Raw genomic sequence first — 19,766 nt, 5'->3', positions numbered from 1 at the left:
CCCAGTGAGCAGAGAGCCCCATGTGGGACTCAATCCCTGGAATCATGACCGGAGTAAAGGCAGATGCTTAACTGACTGAGCCACCCAGGCACCCTTTAGGACTCCTTTGTCTGTGCTATTAATTATAGATATTTTCCAAGCTTACAGTGTTTTTTAAACTAGCTTATAATAATTTTTACAGTGTAGAAATAGTCATTTTGTTTTTAACTATCTTAATCTTTTCATTTCTATCTTTTATTTTGAGACACTGTACTTCTATGTTATAAATAATTTTTTTCTAATGACTTTTATGATTTTACTACCTATGTTTAAATATTTGATCCCTTTGGAATTCATCATTCAGTTGTACTAGCAACATTTATTATGTATTTAATATTTTTCTCATTAATTAGAAATGTCCTCTTTATTCTATACTGAATTTTCCTAAGTATTTTTGTCTGTTACTAAGCTTAAATCTATTACCTTGATTTGTCTATTCAAATACCAGTACACACTGTTACAATACTTTAATTATTGTAGCTTTATTTTAATTTTTTTTTAAAGATTTTTAAAAATTTATTTGAGAGAGAGACAGTGAGAGAGAACATGAGCAAGGAGAAGGTCAGAGGGAGAAGCAGACTCCCCATGGAGCTGGGAGCCCAATGCGGGACTCGATCCCGGGACTGCAGGATCATGACCTGAGCCGAAGGCAGTCGTCCAACCAACTGAGCCACCCAGGCGCCCTGTAGCTTTATTTTAATATCTAGTTAGTTTAGTTCTCTATCAGTATTGTACCTTTTAAGAATTGTTACAATAGTTTAATTACTGCAGCTATATTTATTTATTTTTTAAAGATTTTATTTATTTATTCGACAGACAGAGATCACAAGTAGGGAGAGAGGCAGGCAGAGAGAGAGGAAGGGAAGCAGGCTCCCTGCTGAGCAGGAGCTTGATCCCAGGACCCTGAGTTCATGACCTGAACTGAAGGCAGAGGCTTAACCCACTGAGCCACCCAAATGCCCCTGTTATTTTTATTGAGATTAGAATGAATTTATAGATTTAGGGAAAATTAATATCTTTATGTTATTGAATCTTTTTATATAAGTACATGGCATATCTTTATGATCTGTTCAAGTTTTTTGTGTTGCTTGGTAGACATAAAAAATTTTAAAAATATATGTATTTTACACATTTCCTGTGATGTTTATTCTTAGTTTTTTCTCTTTTCTGCTGTAGTTGTTAATTGGAACTCTCCTTCCATTGTATCTTTGATGTTTAACATATGAAGACTACTAAGTTTTGCATTTTGATTTTTGAAGCTGCTAAATACTGAATTTTTTTTAATGTTTGTGATAGATTTTCAGCCCAAGCGTATACTCATATCAGCTGTGAATGACGGTACATTTATTTATTTCTTTTTTTTTTTTAAAGATTTTATTTATTTATTTGACAGAGAGAGTGAGCACAGGCAGACACAGTAGCAGGCAGAGGCAGAGGGAGAAGCAGGCTCCCTGCTGAGCAAGGAGCCCGATGTGGGACTCGACCAGGAGGTTGGGATCATGACCTGAGCCGAAGGCAGCCGCCCAACCAACTGGGCCACCCAGGCGTCCCTATTTCTTATTTTTATACCTCCTCTTTTTCTCAGCGAACTGCAATGACTAATACTTCCTAAAATATTAAATAATAGTTATATTTGTCATCTTTGGCTTGTTCCTGACTCTAATGGGGATGCTTGTAATGTTTCCTAATTAATATGATTTGGAGCCTGAAATAAATATCTTCTTTCTATTAGATCTTTAAAATATTTTTGTTTTAAGATTTTTATTCATTGGGCGCCTGGGTGGCTCAGTGGGTTAAGCCGCTGCCTTCGGCTCAGGTCATGATCTCAGGGTCCTGGGATCGAGTCCCGCATCGGGCTCTCTGCTCAGCAGGGAGCCTGCTTCCTCCTCTCTCTCTCTCTGCCTGCCTCTCTGCCTGCTTGTCATCTCTCTCTGTCAAATAAATAAATAAATCTTAAAAAAAAAAAAGATTTTTATTCATTTATCTGACAGAGAGAGATGACAAACAGGCAGAGCAGCAGACAGAGAGAGAGGGGAAGCAGTCTCCCTGCTGAGCAGAGAGCCTGTGTGGGGCTTGATCCCAGGACCCCGAGATCATGACCTTAGCCGAAGTCAGAGGCTTAACCGAGGCACCCAGGCGCCCTACCACTTCTTTTTTAAATAAAGTTTTATTGTAATACATACACTCCCATTTGTCAGTGTATGTTTTATGGTTATCTTTGTGCTATAATGACAGAGTTGAATAATTATGGCAGAGACCATATGGCCCTTAAAGTCTAAGGTATTTACTATCTGACCCTTATAGAAAAAGTTTGCCAGCCACTGGTTTGATAAATATAGTGCAGCTAGGATATGGTTAGTTTTTATCTTTGATTACAAAGTACAGATGACTGCAGAGTTTTAAAGGTCATGTTAAATAAAAAGTGTATCAGTAGCAATAAAAGGAAATATTTGACTTCTGGTGTGGAAGATACATATTATATAAGTAACTTAAGGACTTTCAGTTGCCTTAGATAGCAAAAGAAAGACTGATTGATGGATGACTTTGCATTGAGGAATGTGGATTTATGTGGCTTGCTTGTGTTCCTTTAACAGAATTCAGTTTTAGAGTTTAGGACCTTCCGTGAGGCGCCTGGGCGGCTCATTGGGTTTGGCCTCTGCCTTCGGCTTGGGTCATGATCTCAGGGTCTGGGGATAGAGCCCTGTGTGGGGCTCTCTGCTCAGCAGGTGGCATGCTTCCCCCTCCCCCTGCCTGCCTCTCTATCTACTTGTGATCTCTATCTCTGTAAAATAAATAAATAAATCTTAAAAAAAAAAAAGAATGTAGGACCTTCTGGTCATTCATCCTTAAAAATAGATCTTAGTTATGTTATCTGTTCAATAGATACTATTATTTATTTAGTTCTGAAGGCTGGCTTTAGATAAGTAAGAAAGACTATTGGGTTATATTTTATGAAGGTTGAAAAACCATGACTAGCAAAGTCCTCATGATCTTTATTGTATACTGTGTGGGCCAGTAGCCCCATGAATTACAATTAGAATAGTTTGTTGTTTTCTTTTTTTTTCTTTCTTTTTTTTTTTTTTAAGATTATGTATTTATTTATTTGACAGACAGAGATCAGAATTAGGCAGAGAGAGAGGAGGAAGCAGGCTTCCCACGGAGCAGAGAGCCTGATGGGGGGCTTGATCCCAGGACCCCGAGACCATGACCTGAGCTGAAGGCAGAGGCTTAACCCATTGAGCCCCCCAGGTGCCTCAGTTTGTTGTTTTCTTTACTAAAAATTATTTTTAAAAATTATCTCATCCTAAGAGTCTTATTTAGTTGTATAGCTATAAAAATAATCTGAGCAGTTGATTTGGAAGGAACTTGGGCTCTTTAGATTGTGACTGTCAGAGGTATAGCACATTTCTTAAATTTTTTTATTTTTTGCACATTTCTTAAGTTAACCAACCTGATAATTTCATTGGTTAAACTTGGGCTGTCTTTATGAATTGTAAGCCTCTTAGAACCTCAAAAAAAGGTTAAACAGTTTTTGGGTAACATGTATTTTAGGTAATAAATGTGTCATTGTTCTACAGTTACCATGATAGAACTAGAAGGTTTTGTATATAAAGTTCCCTTTCAATATCTATATGATTATTGATTATGAAGAGAGAAAAGGGAGAGAAGCTGGTACTTTTTGTATTCTGGGAAAGGTTTGTGTAGAAGGAAATCTAAGTTCATTAGAAGTGAAGCTTAGGGGTGCCTGGGTGGCTCAGTGGGTTAAGCCGCTGCCTTCGGCTCAGGTCATGATCTCAGGGTCCTGGGATCAAGTCCCGCATCAGGCTCTCTTTTCAGCAGGGAGCCTGCTTCCTCCTCTCCCTCACTCTGCCTTGCCTCTCTGCCTACTTGTGATCTCTCTCTATCAAATAAATAAATAAAATTAAAAAAAAAAAAGAAGTGAAGCTTAGTTTCTTTTTTCCTCATACTATATGTTTGAGAATATACATAAATACTTATAAAATGCACATAAATGATTGGTTTTATAATAATTTCAGAAATGGATTTATTCAAACCCCCAACTCAAAGAAACCTTCTCTTTTAGGTGTATTCAGCGTCTGTATTTCACAAGAATGTGCTTTTTTTAAAGATTTTTTAATTTACTTATTTGACAGAGAGAAATTACAAGTACACAGAGAGGCAGGTAGAGAGAGGGGAAGGGAAGCAAGCTCCCTGCTGAGCAGAGAGCCTGATGCAGGGCTCGATCCCAGAATCCTGAGATCACGACCTGAGCTGAAGGCAGAAGCTTTAACCCACTGAGCCACCCAGGTGCCCCGAATGCGTTTGTTTTTTAAGGCTAATGATGAGTTTAGCTAATGTGCTGTTAGGAAATAATTAAGGCAGATGAACTAGGGCAGTGGTTCTCAACTGGGGGCAGTTTTGCCCCTTAAGTGGTATTTGACAGTGTCTAGAGTTATTTTTGGTTGTCACAATTAGGCAGGGGGTGCTACTGGTATCTAGTGGGTAGGGGCCAGGGTTGACAAAAAATATTATGTAATACACAGGACAGCCCTCTGCAACAAAGAATTATCTGGCCTTACATGTCAGGAGTGCTGAAGTTGTAAATCCGTGGCCTAAAAGTGTTAGAGAAGATGAAAGCATTCTTTAACCTCTATTCTGAATTCAGTGAGAATATACTTTTAGAAACAAAATAGGTTGGATTTGCATTTATAATAATTTGTGAGCTTCAGATATTTACCTTTGGTTATTATTAAGCTTTACTTTCTCATTAAAAAAAAAAGAAATACAGAGGATACAGAGGATAAATTTCATTGTTTCTAGGAAAATGACTTAGAATATTTTGGATGTTACCTAAATCTATTTAGGAAAGGACTGAAACATGTGTCAGTGGAGATAATATTAGTATTTTTATGTTCATTTGTAAATTAAGAGAGAAAAATGTAAAACCAAATGGGACAGTTGTCCCAGTCTGTCATCCTCTGGTCAGTGGAAAATCTGTCTAGCTCCATTATAGCAGTGATTGACAACCTATTTAATGTTTCCAATTAAGAAGTGCTTCTGTTGAGATACAGTAGAAGGTTCTTACTTTCTTTATGTCCTTGTTTGGGAGTATGATCAGAAGGAGACTTTCCAGGAAGATGGTTCTTCCAGTGTCTTAAGGTAACTAACCTTTTATTATCCCATGATATAACTCCATATTTTAGTATGTATTGTGAATACTGTAAAACCTGGAATCCTATTCCAGGACAAAGTATCAGTGTGTCTTTTTTTTTTCTTTTTAATAATAGCTTTACTGAGAAATAATTTATAATCTATACAAATTTTCCTCTTAAAAATATACTGTTCAGGGGCAGCTGGGTGGTTCAGTGAGTTAAGCCTCTGCCTTCGGCTCCGGTCATGATCTCAGGGTCCTGGGATGGAGTCCCGTATCGGGCTCTCTGCTCGGCGGGGAGCCTGCTTCCCCCTCTCTCTATACCTGCCTCTCTGCCTATTTGTGATCTCTGTCTATCAAATGAATAAATAAAATCTTAAAAAATATGTTATAAAAATATACAACTCAATGTTTTTTAGTATATTTATAAGGTTGTGCAGCCATTACCACTAATTTAAATTTTTTTTTATGATCCTAAAAAGAAAACCTGTACCCATTATTAGTTATTTCCCATTTCTCCCTTCCCCTAGCTCTTGGCAACCACTATTATACTTACTCTCTCTATGGAGTTGCCTATTCTGGACATTTCATATAAATAGAATCGTACAATATATAGCTTTTATGACTGATTTCTTTTACTTAGCATACAGTTTTCAACACTGATCCATATTATGGTGTGTATCAGCACTTTATTCCTTTTTATGGCCCAGTAATATTCCAGTATATGAATAATGCCACATTTATCTTGGATCCTGTAACCTTGCCAAACTCTCTTATTATTATTATTATTTTTTAAAGATTTATTTATTTATTTGTCAGAAGGAGAGAGAGAGAGCACAAATGGGGGAATGGCAGGCAGGAGAAGTAGGCTCTCCACCGAGCAAGGAGCCTGATGTGGAACTTGATCCCAGGACTGTGATCATGACCTGAACCAAAGGTGGATGCTCAACTGAATGAGCCACCCAGGTGTCCCTATTTTTTAGAATTTTCTGTATATAAGATCATGTCACCTGCTCATCATAAATCCTGACTGTATAAGATTTACCCATACCTGGCCCTTGGCAATCTGAGTTTCATACCGATTGTCTTCACAGAAACCTCTGTTATGTTTATCATATTCTGTTGAAATTATCTATTTAATGTGTCTGTCACCCATACAACTTTAAGCTCCATGAGGACAGGAACTGTGTCTTACTTATTTTTGTTTCTCTAGGATACAGCACTGTGCTCCGCATAGAGTAGGCATCTGTCCATCCATTTATTATATTGTAGTTCTTTTATATGCTAGGCACTATGCGGAGTGCAGAGATATGGTAATGATTAAGACTTACTATTCTCGCCCTTAACGGAATTTGTAATCTAATGGTAAATATTTACATTAAATATTTACAAGGGCAAATGCAACACAAAGGGAAGCATAGAATATTAGTTCCCTAATACTGCATGGCAATATTACCTCGAATGCAGCAGTTGAAAAGAACACGTATTTACTACATTTGTTTCTGTTGTTCAGGAGTCCAGGCATGACTCATAAAGCTGCAGTCAAGGTGTCGGCTTGGGCGGAGTTCCTAGCTGATTCTCTTGGAAGAGTGTGTTACTCTGGGTTATGAGTTCAGGTCCCATACTGGATATAGAGATTACTTAAATAAATAAAAGGAAACTTAGAAAAGTATAAAAGGTGTCAGCTGGAGCTTGGGCTCAAGTGGGGTAGGATCTGTTCTGTGATTGAAGGCAGCATCCAAATCCTTGCGGTCTGTTGAATTGAGGGTTTCAGCTTGATATGCTTCATAGGGCAGCTTGAGTCTTCGAAGCTAGAAGGTGAGGCTCCTAATGAGATGAGTTACATCTTTTTTTTTTTTTTTTGAGAGAGAGTGCACACTCCTGTGGGGGGAGGGGCAAAGAGAGAATTTTTAGAAAGATTTTATTTATTTACTTATTTATTTGAGGAGGGGCAAAAGGGGAGATAGAATCTCTAGCAGACTTCACGCTGAGTGCCAAGCGGATGTGGGACTTGATCTCATAACCCAGAGACCGTGACCTGAGCTGAAATCAAGAGTCTGACACTTAACTGACGGAGCCACCTCGATGTCTCTACATGATTTCATTTTCATTTTCATTTTCATTGCAGATGCCTTCTTATCATTATCGTATTTTTCATAGCATGATCGTCTGTTCCCTCCTTTGTATCTCCTATATACCCTATAGTTTTTATCAGAGCAATGATTTTTATGACTTTTTTTAACACGTTCGCCTTTCTCTGTTAGGTCAAACCTCCCTTTGTTTTTCATCTTTCTGTCTTTAGTACTTAGCATAGACTCTGCCATGTAGAGAGTACTTACTAAATACTTGTTGCATGAGAAAAAACCTCATATATGTGTTTAAGAATGTATTAACATTCTTAATGCTAATACATTAAGCACCTGGGTGGCTTAGTGGGTTAAGCCTCTGCCTTCGGCTTAGGTCATGATCTCAGGGTCATGGGATCAAGGCCCACATCGGGCTCTCTGCTCAGTGGGGAGCCTGCTTCCCTCTTTCTCTCTCTGCCTACCTCTCTGCCTACTTGTGATCTCTCTCTCTCTCTGTCAAATAAATAAATAAATAAATAAAATATTAAAAAAAAAAAGAATGTATAGAATTTGCTAATATTTTATATACCTGAAACTTAAATAACATTGTATGTCAATTATATTTCACTATAAAAAAAGAATTAAAAAAAAAAGAGAGAATGAATTGAAAGACAACATAAGAGAGAGAGAGACTCTGGAACTAGACTGCCTCTGTTTGAATTTTGACTCTACCACTTACAAGCTTTCTGACCTTGGGCAAGTTACTTGATTTCTGTGTCTCAGTTTCCTCATCTGCAAAATGGAGATAATGATAGTACCTACCTTATGGGATTGTTGAGAGGTTGTAACGAGCTAGTATATATAAAATACTAGAATAATGTCTAGCATATAATATATCCTATATAAGGTCTAGTTATTATTATTTCTGTCACATATGCAGTTAAGATTTTGAGTTCTTTGTTTTAAGTACTGTGTTAAGAACTTGTATATATTATCTTTTTAAATTACCACAATAATCTTATAAGTGGTTACACTTCTATTCTATAAATGAGGAAACTGCTTCTACTGTGGGATTGATTAAGAAGCAGCAGCCATGGCTCAGTGCTACCCTGTGAACTTGGGCCTCAGGAAGGGCCACAAGGTGACTAAGAACATGAGCAGGCCAAGACACAGCCGCCCCTATGGGCATCTCCCTAAGCACACCAAGTTCCTGCAGGACATGATCCGAGAGGTGTGTGTCTTCACCTCATATGACTGTTGTGGCATGGAGCTTCTCAGGGTCTCCAAGGACAAGCATGTCCTTTAGTTCGTCAAGAAAAGAGTGCTAAGAGGAAGAGAGGGGAGCTGAGCAACCTACTGGGAGCTGTGAGGAAAGTGGCAGCCAAAAAAGATTGAACCCCACCCCTAGAAGGGTAATAGAGCTTTTGGAACTTGAAAAACAAAGAAAGGAAAGAATAAGGAAAGAAACTGAGGTCCAAAAATATTTAGTGTTTTGCCAATAGGTAAATGGTACTGCTAAGATATGAATTCCTAGCTGTATAGTTGATGAATGGAATATTATACCTACTTTTGATAATTTTAGAAAAATTTTAAAGATTATTATTATTTTTTAAGATATTGTTTAAGATTTTATTTATTTATTCTAGAGAGAGAGAGTTAGCAGGGGAGAGGCAGAGAAAGAGGGAGAAAATCTCAAGCAGATTCCCTTTTGAGCGCAGAGCCCTACAGAGGACTCAATCCCGTGATCCTGAGATCGTGACCCCAGCCAAAACCGAGATTGGGACACTCAACTGACTGAGCCACCCCAGCGCCTGAAAGATTATTTTTATGAATTTTTGCATATTTATACTAATTTATACTATATTTCTAGAATATGATTATGTGTGTATAACTGATTCAGTTTGTGTTTTAAGTATACAACTAGTTATGTAAGAGAGGCTTAAGGTCCTACTTTCTCCTCTGTTATAAATTGATAGCACCATGTCTGGAAGTGTTAAGCTATAAGAAACAGTAAACTTATAAACTAAAAGAGCCAGATATCTGCCATCTGCTTGGGTACTGAAAAATTGATTTATTCACATTCATGGTTATACATTTATTATTTAGTGCACATGGAGTTGTCATGCAAACTCTATGTCTGTAGCATTATTAACAGTTGTGTTATAAAGAAAGTAAAGGGTAGCTATAGGGAAGAAACCGAGGGTTGCTGGAGGGGAGGTGGATGTGGAGCGATGGGGTAACTGGGTAATAATGGGCATTAAGGAGGGCTCTTAATGTAATGAGCACTGGGTTTTATGTGCAATTGATGAATCATTAAACTCTACCTCTGAAACGAATAATATACTGTATGCTAGTTAATTGATTTTTTTAAAAAGATTTTATCTATTTATTAGAGCACATGTGCACAAGTAGGGGGAGGTGCAGGGGGAAAGGGAGAAGCAGACTTCTTGACTCCAGCGTGGGATTGGATCCCAGGACTCCAGGATCATGACCCGAGCCAAAGGCAGATACTTAACTGACTGAGCCCCCCAGGCACCCCTAGTTAATTGATTTTAAATAATAATAAAAAAGTAGTAAGGGGAAAATTTTAGTATGTGAATGTTATTTTGTTGTAATATATTTAATTTTTGTGCTTAGTACTCTGGTAGTTCTGTCTCCTTTATCTGAGAAAGAAGATACTGGGTCTTAAAATGCTGGTGTTGCTTCAGCAGTCTTATTGCCCTGCCTATAATTTTTTAGCTTCTCAAACTACAACTTGTGACGTTTGCAAGACAGTGAATCATTTTTCTTAGATGTGATCATTGTTGCAGCCTGAATATATAAATACTCCAGAATTTTTTTTTCTAATTCTCTATTTTTTATTTCACAGTGGTGTTTGTGCTTTTCTATCTACCTCTCTGTGACCTCACTGTAAAAAGTGTTTTCATCAACACTGCATATGATCCTGTTCTAAAAAGATGTAATGACTGGGGGGGCATCTGGGTGGCTCAGTGGATTAAGCCTCTGTCTTCAGCTCAGGTCAAGGTCTTGGGATTCTGGGATAGAGATTCATATCGGGTTCTCTGTTCAGCAGGGAGCCTGCTTCCCTGCCCCCCTCTCTGCCTGCCTCTCTGCCTACTTGTGATCTCTGTCTGTCAAATAAATAAATAAAATCTTAAAAAAAAGATGTAATGACTGTATGTTTTAATAGTCACTGTATCAGAGAAGAGTTAGATCTATATTCTTGGAGGTATGTAGGGCAACTTTTGCAAGATGACTAGAGCCAGACGGCGAGAATGATGTGAGGTAGTGTGTGTTTTGCCTGAGAGTGAGGGTTAGGAGAAAGCCCATTAGGTATATCTGAAGTACCAGCTTTTAGTGTTACTGCTCTGACTGAGATGTCAGTTTATATCAAGGCTATTTTGAGGAACAAAGTGATGAGTTCTGGGAGGGAGCTAAACTACCCCAACTCTAAAACACCAATGAGCAAGATGTGTGTTTATGTGCATGTCTGGCTGTCCATATTTGTCCCCTCATATCAGACCAGTCATTTCAGAATTAAATTGCTCTACAGATTCAAAAAATTAAGGGAAATTTCAATATCAAGAATAAGATTGCTGCACCTGGGTGGCTCAGTGGGTTAAGCCTCTGCCTTCAGCTCAAGTCATGATCTCAGAGTCCTGGGATGGAGCCCCACATCAGGTGCTCTGCTCAGCAGGGAGCCTACTTCCCTCTCTCTCTCTCTCTGCCTGCCTCTCTGCCTGCTTGGGATCTCTCTCCTTCTGTCAAATAAGTAAATAAAATCTTAAAAAAAAAAAGAAGATTGGGGTGGGACACCTGGGTGGCTCAGTCAGTTAAGTGTCTGCTTTCGGCTCAGGTCATAATCCTGGGGTCCTGGGATAGAGTCCTGCATCAAGCTGCCTGCTCAGTGGGGAGTCTGTGTCTCCCCCTGCCCCTCCCCCTGCTCATGCTTGCTCGCTCTCTCTCTCCCCCTCTCTCTCTCAAAAATAAATAAATAAATACATCTTTTTTTTTTTTTTTAAGATTTTTTATTTTTATTTATTTGACAGAGAGAGATCATAAGTAGGCAGAGAGGCAGGCAGAGAGAGAAAGAGAGGAGGAAGCAAGCTCCCTGCTGAACAGAGAGCCCGATGCGGGACTTGATCCCAGGACCCTGAGATCATGACCTGAGCCGAAGGCAGCGGCTTAACCCACTGAGCCACCCAGGTGCCCAATAAATACATCTTTTTAAAAAGGAATAAAATTGGGATGCCTGGGTGGCTCAGTTAGTTAAGTGTCCAACTCTTGATTTCAGCTCAGGTCTTGATCTCAGGGTCACCAGTGTATGCCCCATGTTGGGCTACTAAAAAAAAAAAAATGAGATCCAGGAAGATCAAATATAGAGAAAACACTTCTTTGTACAGTATTACTCTGGCATGAAAGCAGTGTTATATAGGAATTGAACACATTTTTAACCATCAAGATATTTTCAGTGTCAGAAATAATCAAGGAAAAGAGTATGGATAGAGACACTAAAGTAGCAAGGCTTGAACCTTAACTACCTTTGTGGAGGACATGAAGAAGGAAAAGAGACAAGTAGCAGTCAGAGATAGGTTCCTAAAGATCAGGGAATGTGACAGATCTACCAAACATAAATTCCAAAGGGCGGGCACCGTATTATAGAGATATATAAAAGAGAGTATAAAGAGGAAAACAAACTTCCTCCCCACCACCCTTTTTGAAGGAGTTTAGCATGGAAAAGTATGGGAGAAAGAGGATGATAGCAGTCCAGTGCTGCTTTGGGCTTTGCACCTTGATAATGGTCTTTGTTGCATATCCTTATTGTCTGTCAAAACTACTTCTTGCTCAATTTCCCATTGTTTTCCTTGTTGCATTTATCTGGTTCTGCAACCTCTTTGAGGTACAGGGGATTTCAGAGAGGGAGCTCTTCTGGGGAGGTTCAGTGTTTGGTGTGTGTGGGGAAATGATGGCGTTTTAAAGGAGACACTGTATTTCTGTAATATGTATACTGAAGGTTCACACACAGCAGTGTATGACTGTAACCTTTGGCCATGTTCAGTACATTTAATATTTCCTCTAGAGCTGGTGTGGAAAGTTGGTCTAATTAGTAATGAATTTTGTAGATGACTCAGTGGCCTGGTGACATCAAGTAATAATTTATCAGGTAGCAAATTTTACTGTGTTCATTTGTTCATTACTTAGAAATGCCTGCTAAGATCCTTCACCTTAATTGATAATTCAGTTGGGAAAACAAAACTAGAAGTACACAAGTTGCATGTACAAATTCTATTCACTCCTCTCATAGAAGTATTTCTGTAAACATATATATGAAAACATGTGAAAGATACTACAAAAAGTTGATTCTAGGGTGTATCATTTTGCAGCAAGGAGAGTGAGAGGGTTGGTCGCTTTCCTTTTGTGATCACATATCACTCTGCTGATATTTCTCTTTTAGCATGTGATAAACATTGTAGTCATTTGTTATCTTAGTCATTCATTTATTTACTCAGCACATATTTAGTGCTCACTAGGTATATGATATTGAGCTAGGTGCTAGGGACAGAGGAATAAAATCCTGCCTTAAAAGAGCTCTTTGCTTAGGGTAGAAGACAGGAAATATATTTAAAACACAGTATTTGCTAAAATGAGCTTTAGCAAGAGCCTGAAATTGCTTAAGACATATTTGCTAATTGTGTGAAAGTATGCATAGGGTACCAAGGGTGATAATACTGGGCACCAGTATAAACGTTTGAAGGGTTAGAGTCTTCCTAGAGGAGGTCACCCTTGACTTTTCCTGAAGAAGAAAATACAGCTTGTCTGGTGTACAAGTAAGGAAAAGGACATTTCAAGCAGTAGGAAAAGCATGTGTGGAGGCACAGAGGGATATTCTAGGAATGGTGAGAAATTTGCTTTGGTTCAAGCCTGCTGGATGCATGTAAAGGAATGACAAGAGTCTGATGAGTCTAGAGGGATAGGCAGGGGCCAGAAAATAATTTTTTTTTTTAATCCAGAATCACTGAAAATATGTTTCTTTTCTTTCTTTCTTTTTTTTAAGATATGTTTCCTTATTTTTGTTTTTATTGTTTTATAATAATAATATATGTTATATGTTTTATTATTTTTTTAAATTCCCAAATCAGCTTTTGGTTTGTTGAAACTCTCAGTTGTTTCTTTGTTTTCTATTTCATTAATTTTTGCCTTTATCTTTATTATTATACTTTATTTTTTCTGGCATTTTTTGGTTGAACTCATTTATTTTTAATCTTTTGCAAGTCAATTAGGATTGTCTTTGGCAGTATATTACAGAAACCTGAACACATTGGCTTATTCAAATAAGGGATTAATTTTTCTCAAGCAATCTTGAGAAATGTTTGTGTTGGGCACCTGCTTAAGAAAGTCATCAACAAATCCGGCTTCTTCTAGCTTCCCCTGTCTTTTTTTTTTTTTTTTTTTTTAAAGATTTTATTTATTTATTTGAAGGACAGAGATCACAAGTAGGCAGAGAGGCAGGCAGAAAGAGAGAGAGAGAGGGAAGCAGGCTTCCTGCGGAGCAGGAAACCCGATGCGGGGCTCGATCACAGGACCCTGAGATCATGACCCGAGCCGAAGGCAGCAGCCCAAACCACTGAGCTACCCAGGCGCCCCATAGCTTCCCCTGTCTTATGTAAGACTTCTGGCCTTTGGTTACAAAGTAACTGCTCCTGATACAAGCACTGAATCTTTACTCCAGGCTGAGAAAAGAATAGAGGACAATTTCATCAGGAAAACAGTAGCATTTCCAGAATCCCTACCTAGCAGTTCCTACTCATATCTCTTTACTTAGTAGTATGTTACCTGGCTACTCTAGCTGCAAGGAAGGCTGCCAGATTGGATGTTTTAATTAACTAAGCACATTGCCACCTATTTGGGGTCCTGTTAGTCAAGAAAAGGGGGAAAAGAAACGTTGAGTAAACAGTATTGTCTGCTGTGCTTGTTGTTAATTATCTTTTTATTGTTCACTTCTAATTTTATTTCATAGTGGTTTGGAAATGTGGTTTTGGAACCACATCCTTTTTTTTTAAGTTTTTATTTTCATTTTTAAAAAGATTTTATTTATTCATTTGAGACAGAGAGATACAGAGAGAGAGAGAGACATGTGCATGGGGTGGGGAAGCAGCAGAGGCAGAGGAAGAAGCAGACTCCCTGCCGAGCAGGGAGGGAGCCTAAAGTGGGGCTTGATCCCAGGCCCCTGGGATCATGACCTGAGCTGAAGAAGCTCATCTGAGCCATGAGCCACCCAGGTGCCCCTTTTTAAAGTTTCTTTAAAAATATTTATTTATTTACTTACTTATTTATTCAGAGAGCATGGGGGGTGCCTGGGTGGCTCAGTCAGTTAGGCAGCTGCTTTCGGCTCAGGTCATGATCCAGGGTTCTGGGATCCAGCTCTGCATTGGGCTCCTTGCTCAGTGGGAAGCCTGCTTCTCCCTGCCTGCCCTTCCCCCTGCTTGTGCTTGCTCTCTGTCTCTCTCCCTTGCTCTCTGTGTGTCAAATAAGTAAACAAAATCTTAAAAAAAAAAAAAAAAAGAGAGAGAGAGAGCATGAGTGGGAGAGGGAGAAAGAAACCCAAGCCAGTTCTGCACCATGCACAAGAGACTGATGTGGGGCTCGATTCCATGACCCTGAGATCAGACCTGAGCCCAAACCAAGAGCTATATATTCAACCACCTGAGCCACTTAGGTAGGTATTTAAAAAAAAAAAAAAGATACCATATCCATATTCATTTCTTTTCTTCTAGAACTTTCAGTTTATTTTTCTTTTTTTAAAGATTTTATTTATTTATTTGACAGACAGAGATCACGAGTCGGCAGAGAGGCAGACAGAGAGAGAGGGGGAAGTAGGCTCCCTGCTGAGCAGAGAGCCCCAGGACCCTGGGATCATGACCTGAAGACAGAGGCTTTAACCCACTGAGCCACCCAGATTCCCCTAGAACGTTCAGCTCCTGAGAAGTATGTTAAAATATCCCACGAAGACTGTGGCTTTGTCAAATTTGCCTTGTATTTTGTCAATTTTTGTTTTAGACATTATAGTTCTGTGTTGTTAGGTACATACAAGTTCATGATTATTATTTCTTGGCAGAATAATTGTTAGGTAGTGTGCATGCAATGCTTTTTTCCTTAGATTAGTTCTCAGGCCTTTCCAGCCCAATGTTTACATTATCTGGGTTCATTTACTAGATGTATGATTTTGAAAAAGTCCTTTAATCTCTCTGTGCCCAGTTTCCATATCTGTAAAATGGGGGACATTAATAATACCTACTTCCCAGAATTATTTTGAGGATTAAATGTGTGTGTGTGTGTGTGTATGTATGAGTATAGCAGAACCTACTATGTAACAAGTACTATAAATAATAGTTATATTATTGCTATTATAATAATTTTTATTATAACAATATTTTAATGAGGTTCCCTGAAGTGAAATTGATAGGTGATTAAGTTACTGTCATTCATAATTATAAAGCATCAACATGATACCCTAACTCTATGATAAAGAGTAAAAGAAAACTAAGGTAGTAGAAATATAGATTTCAATAAGCAAAATTATTATAGAAAACTTGATGAGCTAGTCAGATGCTTTTACCCTCTTATAAATGAATAGTTTTAAGAGATGGCAATCAGAATCCACTCCATGCAAGAAGAAAAATTAAAGAGGAGAGATGGTGGTGGATATCAGAAGAAAAGTATAATAACAGACCAAAAAACCCAAAACAAAACAGACTAGACTTATTTGTATGTAATAAAGGGAAGAGAGAAGTGACCCCTAGTGAAATAGAGATAGCTTGCCAAGACAAATTACAGATTGATGAAGGAGAGAAAAGGAGTGTGATATATCTTTGCTAACTTTATCAGTGTTTATCAGTGTTTGTAAAATGTTTAATCTTGAATGTTTCTTTGGGGGAAGAAGTTGGCAGAGTCGGTACATTAATGACTTTTTGTGGGCAAGGCTAAAATATGCTTTTTATTTATAGTTCATATATATGTACATATATATATTCTTTTTTTTTTTTTTTTAAGAGAGAGAGAGGAAGAGAGACAGAAGTGGGGTGGGGCAGAGGCAAAGGGGTAGAGAGAATCTTAAGCAGGCTCCATGCCTAGAGCAGAGCACTATGTGAGGTTTGATTTCACAATCCTGAGATGATGACCTGAGCCAAAATTAAGAGACAGATATTTAACTGACTGAACCACTCAGGCATCCCTGGTTGATATTTTAAAATAAAGTCTAGGGGTGTCTGGGTGGCTCAGTAGTTAAGTGTTTGCCTTTGGCTCAGGTCATGATTACCCCCCAACCCCTGCATCCGGCTTCCTGCTCTGTTGGAAACCTGCTTCTCCCTCTCCTACTCCCCCTGCTTGTGTTCTCTCTGTCAAATAAATGTGTCTCTCTCTGGAAAATAAATAAAATCTTTAAAATAAAATAAGATAAAGACCAAACAAAATCACTGTAAATATAAAAACTACAAATGGCTTCTGATACAGATATGTTGTATTGGGATTCAAATACCAGGAGCAGCATTGCCATTGGTGGTCTGATTTTTTTTTTAGATTTTATTTAGTTATCTGACAGAGATCACAAGTAGGCAGAGAGAGGGTGGGGGGAAGCAGCCTCCCTGCTGAGCAAAGAGCCCAGGATCCTAAGATCATGACCGAAGGCAGAGGCACAAACCCACTGAGCCACCCAGGCGCCCCTGATTTTATGAAAAATCTTTTTGTTTTGTTGACCACAACTTTTTTTTTTTTTTTTTTTAATAGGGGGTAGGGTCAGAGGGAGAGGGAAAGAGAGAATCTAAGCAGGCTCCACATGCAGTGAGATCATGACCTGAGATGAAATCAAGAGTCAGACACTTAGCTGATTGAGCCACCCAGGTGCCCCTCCCCTTTTTTAATGTTTACCAATTCTTTTTTTTTTTAAGAGTTTTATTTATTTATTTGACAGAGAGAGAGCTCAAGTAGGCAGAGAGGCAGGCAGGGAGAAGCAGGCTCTCTGCTGAGCAGGGAGCCTGATGCGGGACTTGATTCCGGGACCCTGGGATCATCACCTTAGCTGAAGGCAGCTGCTTAACCAACTGAGCCACCAGGTGGCCAATGTTAACCAATTTTTAATTATGTTCTGAAAATAACAAAAATGTGATTTTTCCTCAATTTATAAGGTAGTTGTATTTCTAGAAAATTCAGTTCATATTAAAATGGTGCAAGTTGGCTTTGTTTTTATGTAAAATAGAGTTAGAATCCAAGCTCAGGCAATAATAAATATGTTCTTCACTTATGTGAATGTCTTGCAAGGCATTTGAATTTCATACAGCACATCGAACAATGCTTCCTTGTGTAGTACTGTCCTCCACTTTGCAGAATGTCTAGCATTTCTGACCAGCAAAACTCCCTGTCCCTAGTCATTGTTATAACAAAAAAACTTAACCTAAAACCTTCAGAAACACTCCAGAGTGACTTGGTATAGCCTCTATTGGAAATTATTGCTTTAAACCCTATTTGTCAGGGTGCCTAGGTGACTCAGTTGGTTAAGTGTCTGACTCTTGATTTTGACTTGGGTCATGATCTCAGGGTTGCAGAATCAAGCCCAAAGTCGGGCTCTGCGCTCAGTGGGGGGTTGACTGGAGAGTCTCTCTCTTTCTCTGCCCCTCCCGCGCCCCCCACTCTGTCTCTCTCTCTCAAATAAATGAATAAATCTTTAAAAAAAATAAGCCCTCTGGGGCGCCTGGGTGGCTCAGTGGGTTAAGCCTCTGCCTTCAGCTCAGGTCCCGATCTCAGGGTCCTGGGATCAAGCCCCGCATCGGGCTCCCAGCTCAGTGGAGAGCCTGCTTCCTCCTCTCTCTGCCTGCCTGTCTGCCTACTGTGATCTCTGTCTGTCAAATTAAAAAAAAAAACCCCTATTTTTCTAATATTTATATTGCTATTCCAGCTTTTTGTATACTTAATAAGTATACTCACTGTGACTTCTTGATTGGAAATCCCAAGCAATTCATTTAATAGTTAACTTTTTTAAAAAAAGATTTTATTTATTTATTTGACAGGGAGATAGAGAACCCACTAGGCAGAGTGGCAGGGAGAGGGAGATGGATAGGGAGAAGTAGACTTCCCCATTGAACAGGGGGCCTGATGTAGGATTCTATCCCAGGACCCCTGGTATTGTGACCTGAACAGAAGGCAGATGCCTAACCAACTGAGCCACCCAAGCACCCTTGTTCTTTATTTCTTAATGCTAAACTTATGGGAGAAAATAAAAATACATTTTTGCATAGTTCTTCCAACTTTTGGAAAACTTTGAAAAATCTACTGAAAGTTGAAAGAATGGTACAATAAACCCCTATAGTCCCTTCACCTGGATTAACAACTTAATATTTTGCTACATTGATTTATCTGTATCTATCTATCTATTTAAAGATTTTATTTATTTATTTGACAGAGAGAGACACAGTGAGAGAGGGGAATGGGAGAGGGAGAAGCAGGCTTACCATCAAGCAGGGAGCCCAGTGTGGAGCTTGATCCCAGGACCCTGGGATCATGACCTGAGCCAAAGACAGACACTTAATGGCTGAGCCACCCAGGCACCCCTATCTATATCTATATCTATATCTATATTTTTAAGATTTTATTTTATTTTTTAAGTAATCTCTACACCCAACATGGGGCTTGAACTTAAAACCCTGAGTCAAGAGCCATAAACATTGTGGACTGAGCTAGTTCGGTGCCCCATCAGTATTTTTTTTTAACAACACTTGAAAGCAAATTGCAGATATCATGCTACTTTAAAATATTTTAATATTTATCTTCTAAGAGTACATTCTCCTACAAAGCTATAATATCATTATTTATACCTTAGACAATTGAACTTAATTCAGAAAAATAATTTCATTATAGTCCCTATTAAAATTTTTCCTATTTGCCAACAAACTTTTTTTTTGTTTCTTTGTTTTTTGTTTTTTTAAAGTAAGCTCTACACCCAACATAGGGCTTGAACTCATGACCCTGAGATCAAGTGTTGTATGCTCTACCAATTGAGCCAGCTAGGTGCTCCGACAAAAGATTTTTTTCCTTTTTTTAAAAAGATTTTATTTATTTATTTATGTGACAGAGAGAGAGAGAGAGAGCACAAGTAGGCAGAGAGGCAGGCAGAGAGAGAGAGGGGCAAGCAGGCTCCTTGCTGAGCAAAGAGCCCGATGTGGGGTTCGATCCCAGGACCCTGAGATCATGACCTGAGCTGAAGGCAGAGGCTTAACCCACTGAGCCACCCAGGCGCCCCTCTAATGGTTTTTTTATGATTAGATATGAATTAAACATTTTAGCAAGTATATTACATCAGAAGATTGATAGATAATTCCAGGTGTTTCACTTTGGGTAATGCTAAATGTGACTGACCTCTTGGTTAAGGTCATTGTAAAGGTAAAATTTCCCCTTTGTAATAAATAAGTAATCTTGGGAGCATTATACAGATTTGAGTATCATTAGTTTCACTTAAAATT

General features: G+C 38.7%; 1 protein-coding gene and 1 pseudogene across 1 annotated transcript in view; both read left to right on the top strand.

Annotated features, from left to right (window-relative positions):
* The window catches only part of TESK2 (testis associated actin remodelling kinase 2), a 133,137-nt gene that overhangs the window by 35,684 nt on the left and 77,687 nt on the right, over positions 1-19,766 (top strand). The window lies entirely within an intron of this gene.
* Positions 8,351-8,764, top strand: LOC132001751 (large ribosomal subunit protein eL36-like; annotated as a pseudogene).

This window comes from Mustela nigripes, chromosome 14 (assembly GCF_022355385.1).
Source record: "Mustela nigripes isolate SB6536 chromosome 14, MUSNIG.SB6536, whole genome shotgun sequence".
Lineage (NCBI taxonomy): Eukaryota > Metazoa > Chordata > Mammalia > Carnivora > Mustelidae > Mustela > Mustela nigripes.
This window is presented reverse-complemented; position numbering and strand designations above follow the sequence as displayed.